Raw genomic sequence first — 6565 nt, 5'->3', positions numbered from 1 at the left:
TACCTGTCTTTCAGCTGTTAGGGCTTTTACTACCTTCAAGAGGGACCCCAAGCAGGTGTGGTGTACATGGCCTGACCTTCATCCTGGCCCCTCAACTAGCTAAGGTCAAACTGGACAAAGTTGGTCCCAGGCAAATGCAACAGTGAATACTATGGTTTTTACCCACAGGATGTGAGTACAAACACAACAATGCTTTGGTGACAGACTAAAAGCTGTAGACGTTGTGAAATGAGCAAGACACCCTACCCTCAAACAATTGCTCCAAATCTATGCTGCTCTGGGTAGGTGGCTGCTCTTGTTATCAGGCTGCAGGTGGAACCAATGTTATTAGTTTTGTTTTGTTCAGGGACTGGAAAGGTATTGGCCCTCTGCTTCCAGTCCTCTGAGAAACTTTCAGGGCCTCTGTTTAGAAGTTCATGGAGAGATACAGGTTCTGTTTCATGGAAAGCACCTGGACAAGGTGGGAAATCCAGGACCCTCCCTCTGATTTGCTCATGTTCCTGGTTTCCCTTCAGAGACATCTCTTTGGAGACAAGCAGCCATGTTGGCTCCTAGCACATGTGCACTACTGGAAATGGAACACATCTTGGAGAAGTGGAGGGCCATGCTGCCAGCAATGAGCCCTGGACTGGGAAAGGCAGAGTGGAAAACAGCTGCTTGCTGCCAGGACCACTCCCCTGCCCAACCACACCTCCATTGGCCCTCTGGTCTTCCTCCCCTCTTTTGGTAGTACCGGGGATTGAACCCAGGGCCTTGTGCATGCCAGGCCAAACACTCTACCAACTGAGCTATATCCCAGCCACTCCCTTTCTTTCCATCCTCAAACTTTTCCCTGTAGTGGGAAAGGAACCTAGGGCCTCCACTAGGCAAGACCTTTTCTTCCACTGGGCTGCAGCCCCCGCCCAAATATCTTTTTAAATAAAACTTTAAGTTTTATTTTTCATTGACAGGACAATTGTACATATTTATGGGGTACAATGTGATGTTCCAAACATGTATATACATGTGCAATAATCAAATTCCAGTAATATTTATCATTTCCTTGTGATGAGAATATTCAAAATCTTTCGTCTAGTTGTTTTGAACAATATAATATTGTTAACTATAGTCACACTAGTATACAATAGAGCATCAGAATTTCTCTTTCTATGTTTGTCTTTCTGTGTTTGTCTTAGTTTACTTAATACAATGTCCTCCAGGTTCATCCATGTTTTCACAAATGACAGGATTTCCGTTTTTAAAATTAATTTTAAAATTAAATTTATTTTAAACCAATACATAAAAACATGAAATTGTATATATTAATGTGGTCCCTCCGTTATTTAGGGTAAATAGTACTCCATTGTGTATATATATCACATATTTTTCATTCATTTTCCATTGATGGACACAGATTGATTTCAATCTATTGAAATTGTATATTTCAATTATTATGTATATTTCAATTATTCACTATTATGTGTAGTTTTGCAATAAACGTGAGCTGCAGATACTGATTTTTTATTTCCTTTAAGTATAGACCCAGCAGTGGGATCGCTGAACCAAATGGCAGTTCTATTTTTAATTTTTTGAGGAACTTCCACACTACTTCCCATAATGTCTGTATTAATTTATATTCTCATCAATAGTGTACAAGGCTTCCTTTTTCTCAACATCTTCTGCACCACTTGTTATCTTTTGTCTTTTTAATAGCAGCCATTCCAACTGGTGTAAAGTGATCTCATTGTGGTTTTGATTTGCATTTCACTGATGATTAGGGATGTTGAACATTGCTGTCACCTCCCACTCCTTCCTGCCTCCTTAACTGGTGCCCTCCAGACCTAATATGGCAGCTTGTACATCACATCCTCCTTCGCCTCACCTTTGACTTCACTCCTTTCCTGGCAGGCGCCGCCAGACTACCCACCACAGCCCCTAGGGCCCATTATATTCCTAGCCTGCAAGACCTGCCTTCTCATTTGACTTTGTCTCTGAGCACTGTGGATCATCCCTGCCGGGAGATGACTGAGGAAAGAGGGGTCGCTTTGACTTAACTAATGACTGACAGATGTGGGGTGAACATGACCAGGGCCCATACCTTGTGGCTGGGCTCACAGAGCTTCTGTGAGGGAACTGTGGCTGGGCACTGTAACGCTTAGTGAGGCTCCCTTGTCCCTCCATTGCCATTGTTTCCTTTATCTCCCCACAAACTACATGCACTCTGTTCTGTTGGGGGGGTCTTGTTTGTGAGACCCCAACTACCTATCCTGACTCCTGAGCAAAGAGACTGTTCTTTTTTGCTTTTTTCCAGGCCCTTCATTGTTCCTGATCCCCTCACATCCCAAATAGAGACCACTTCCTCTCCTCTTTCCCTTCAGGATCTTGCCTCCTCTCATGACTGGTGCTAGGGATGGAACCCAGGGTCTTGTGTGTGCTAGGCAGGTGCTCTGTCACTGAGCTACACCCCCATCCCTTAACCCTGATTGTTTGGCATGAGTTTTAGTTAAGCCTTTCTAAGGCATGCCTCATTTCCCCACCTTGCACGTGCCTTATTTTCAATATGTTTTAAATCAGCCTATCTTTTCCCTTTATGTCACAGAGGCCCTGATGACTTCCTTGTTTCATTTTGTAATACTCAGGCACTAGAACTCAGGCATGTTTGTCTTTGCTCTCCCTCTCATCCTGCATAATTAATCCACTGCCAAGTTGTGGTTATTACTAGAACATTATTTAATATGTATTTTGCCCTTCTGTCACCAAATTAACTTGGCTACAATTCCTGTATCTGCCTATTCTGGTAGCCTTCCAAATAACACCCCTGTCTCCCTTTGGTCCTTCTTCTGCTATAACCCTCTTTAAGTTAGAGTTATCTTTCTGGGGCTTGGCTCTGAGTGTGTAGTTCTCTAGCTCAGAAGCATTTAAGAGCTTCCCATTGTCCACCATGCAAACTCTGTCCTATATCTTTCTGCTCAAGGATCTGCACCATCAGCTCTGCCAGCCTCCTGCTCTCCTCAGCAAGCTGGAAACTCTCCTGCTTAACTGAGTTTTTTTCCTCTGCACTTTGCCCGTTATCAGGAATGTGAGCAAGTTGATCGCTTACTCTCATCTCCTTCTGCAAGGTTCTAGAGCCCAAGACTGAGTTCTAGCATTTTAACTTCTTTAGAGTCATGTTAGACTGAGTTTGTAAGTCTAGAATTATTTGGTGTTTTTTTCAATTAGATGATCCTTGGATTCAACTAAGTTTCCCCATAAACATCCTGAGTTTTCCTTTGCTTTTTTTCTGGATGAAGAAATAACATTATTTTACAAAATTCTGAACATACATAAGTACCTCAAAGAATCAAAGTGCTGGACATTTGTTACTTCTAGAATATTTTCCCTTTTGAGAGGGACATAACTCTCTCATAACAGATCCATAAATATAGTCATTTTCCATTCAGAATGCAGAATAAGCTAAGAGAAAATCATTAAGAAAAGGAACAATGGTAACAAAAGGTTTCCATTTCTTGTTTTTCAAAAAGACTTTGTTGGCTACTTTCTGGAGCATGGGAGTGTTTTTGGAAACTCAAAGACAGTCCAAAGACTCTCAAGGGTGAAAAAGTTCATGGAAAAAAATTATTTTTATGACTTTTTTAAAAACATTTTTTAGTTGTCAAAGGACCTTTATTTTATTTATTTTTATTTTTATGTGGTGCTGAGGATTGAACCCAGTGCCCCACACATGCTAGGCAAGCACTCTACCACTGAGCTACAACCCCAGCCCTAATGACTGCTTTTTGTGTGTGTGGTGCTGGGAATCAAACCCAGGGCCTTGTACATGCTAGGCAAGTGCCCGACCACTGAGCTACCTCACTAGCCCCAGTTCCCTGCCCCACCATACCATTTACAAGGTGGAAGTTCACTGGCTGGTGGGAACAAATTCTTCCAAACTCTCATGTGCTTCTGGATATACACGATGTCATTATTATTAAAACTTCTGCTTATGGATAGAAATGAAAATTCCTAAACGAGATTACTGAAACAAATGTGAATTCATACTAGATTTGGGAAATATTTGACCAGAGGACTTAACAATACAGGGACTTAGAGAAATATGAGCTTTTTAAAAGCTTTTCATGGGAACAAACCTCTTATCATGTTTTCTGAGAATAATTTTACTCATAATATTCTACCTAGTATGGGTAGTATGGGCTACAGAGGGTACTACCAATATTTTTGAAGTTAGGAAAGACCAATTCTGGCATATCACTTGAATTTGAAGTAAAGTAATTTTCTGATACTTCTTTCCTAAATAACTTGACTGGACTTGAACATGGTTGTTTTCCATGAGGGCAGGTTAAGACTTAGGTCAATGCTCAGACTTGTTCATTGAGCTTAATGTTTATGGTTAATATAAATGGGCTTTGGAATTTATTTTGGTGCATCATAGTGCTAATAAAATAAGATGGAGATGTTAACAGTGTTTGATGTGTGTCTGAGTTCAGAACACATCTTAACATGCTTTTAATCATAATCAATGTCTTTCAGTGCAGACCACCCATTGTCTATTGTGGTAAGTAAAGAGATTTTTTTTTCCTTTCAATATCTGTGGTAAAAGTGTAACATAAAATTTGTCATCTTAGCCATTTTTAAGCTAAGTGCACAGTTCAGTGGCAGTAAGGACATTCACCATCCATCTCTAGAACTTCTTCATCTAACTAAACTAAAACTCTGAACCCATTAAACAACTCTCATTCCTCTTTTATTCTGGTCTCTGGCAACCATTCAGTTTTCTGTCTTTATAAATTAGACTATTCTAGGTACTTCATATAAGAGGAACCATACAATATTTGTCCTCTTTTGTCTGGTTTATTTAACTTAGCATGATGTCCTCAAGACTCATCCATGCTGTAGCTTGTGCCAAATTTTCCTTTCTTTTAAGGACTGAATGATATTCCCTTGCATGTGCATACTACAGTTTGTTTATTTATCCACCTGTTGATGGACATTTGGGTTACTTCTACCTTTGGACTGTTGTGAATAATGCTGCCATGAACATGGGTATACAAATCTATTTAGTTTGAGATTGTTCACTCTTGGGTAAAGGCAGGGAAAATGGGAAAAATGCTTTCTTGAGTTACTGTGATTCAAAATTTCCCTCAACCCATATTTTAGGTTTTTAAAGAGACATTACAATTAACAAAGAGTAAAATTTTTGAGTGATTTCTCTCCTTAAGAAATAGATAGGTATTAAAACCTGCTCTCTTTAGAGAGTCGCCATCTTAATATTAGTGATTTTTGTGTGTGTGGTGGTACTGGGGATTGAATTTAGGGGTACTATACCATTGAGTTTCATCCTCAGTCCTTTTTATTTTATTTTGACACAGGGTCTCACTAAGTTGCCAAGGCTGACTTTAAACTTGTGATCCTCCTGTCTCAGCCTCCCAAGTAGCTGGGATTACAGGTATGCATAACAATGCATAAATTGTTATCTGGCCAAGATAACAATTTAAACATTTTTTTAAAGTAAGGAAATTTCCCTGCATGGACAAGTGTTGAGAAAGAAGTAACCTGATTTAGAGGCATTTATGGTCCTATCTAAATGGCATAATTGTTGGTGAAGTCTGAGGAAAAAACAAAATAAGAACCTTGTAAAAGTCACTAAGTATAACTGTGAGATTATAGATGTATACTAATATTGTACTTCTTTTGCTTATAAGTTATACTGTTTGTGGGAAGAAATAGTTGTGTTTGTGTGAGCTTGTGTTTTTCATGTTTTATGACTACTCTAACATAACAACAATGGGTAGGTATCTACAAATTGGAAATACAAACTCCTGAGCAATGACAACAATGAGGTTTTTATGGAGGGGTAAAAGTGGCTATTTAGGTGGAGGAATTTCTTAGATATGAACAGGTGGTGCCTCGGGGGATTGGAAAGAGGTAATGTCCTGAAGTTACTCCTTGTAGACAGAAGATGGCAGCAGAGAGAGGGTTTACACACCACTGCCGGTTCTAGTCTGGACAAAGGGCTTCCAAGAAATTCTTCAGCCAGTTATAGTATCAAGGAGCAAAACGAGTCTTTGATAAGTTAAATTTTCAAAGAAACCAAAAGATCAAACTAACCACTAGCCTCAGGTCATTTCCTGGCAAAAGCCTGTGGTCTTTTGTGATTTCGTTTTCATGAAGTTGTTCCTGAAGACCTACAAAAAAATCAAAATATCTACATGTCCTGACCTCTTGCAGGCTTTGTTGCATCTTTCATTTCTAGCTTGCCACAAACTGTACTGTTTTGTAAAGAAAACCCTTTATATGCATCTGTCACTTGAATTCTGACCTCCTTTAAAATCCATCTTTGTGTTCTAGAGGCCTAGAATTATACTCTGCTCATATGAAGAGCTCATTAAATGTATTTTGAAAATGGTTAATGGAACAGTAGACACACTTAGATAATTTTTTGTAAAACACTTGACAAAGCCTGCCATAACCTACTGTCATGGTGGAAACTTGCAAACTAAATGTGGCTAGGTACATTTTTCTTAAAACTTCAATCTTGAATCTTTTTGGTAAATGAACTCATGTGGAGCTAGAAAGAAATCTTTGGTGG

The 6565-nt window shown here is 39.4% G+C and overlaps 1 non-coding gene across 1 annotated transcript; it reads right to left on the bottom strand.

Moving 5' to 3' along the window:
• Nucleotides 1-724: 724 nt before the first annotated feature.
• On the bottom strand, nucleotides 725-797 carry Trnaa-ggc (transfer RNA alanine (anticodon GGC)). Its single transcript has one exon. It is a non-coding gene; the product is annotated as a tRNA-Ala (tRNA).
• Nucleotides 798-6565: the final 5768 nt, after the last annotated feature.

Source organism: Sciurus carolinensis, chromosome 5 (genome assembly GCF_902686445.1).
Source record: "Sciurus carolinensis chromosome 5, mSciCar1.2, whole genome shotgun sequence".
Lineage (NCBI taxonomy): Eukaryota > Metazoa > Chordata > Mammalia > Rodentia > Sciuridae > Sciurus > Sciurus carolinensis.
This window is presented reverse-complemented; position numbering and strand designations above follow the sequence as displayed.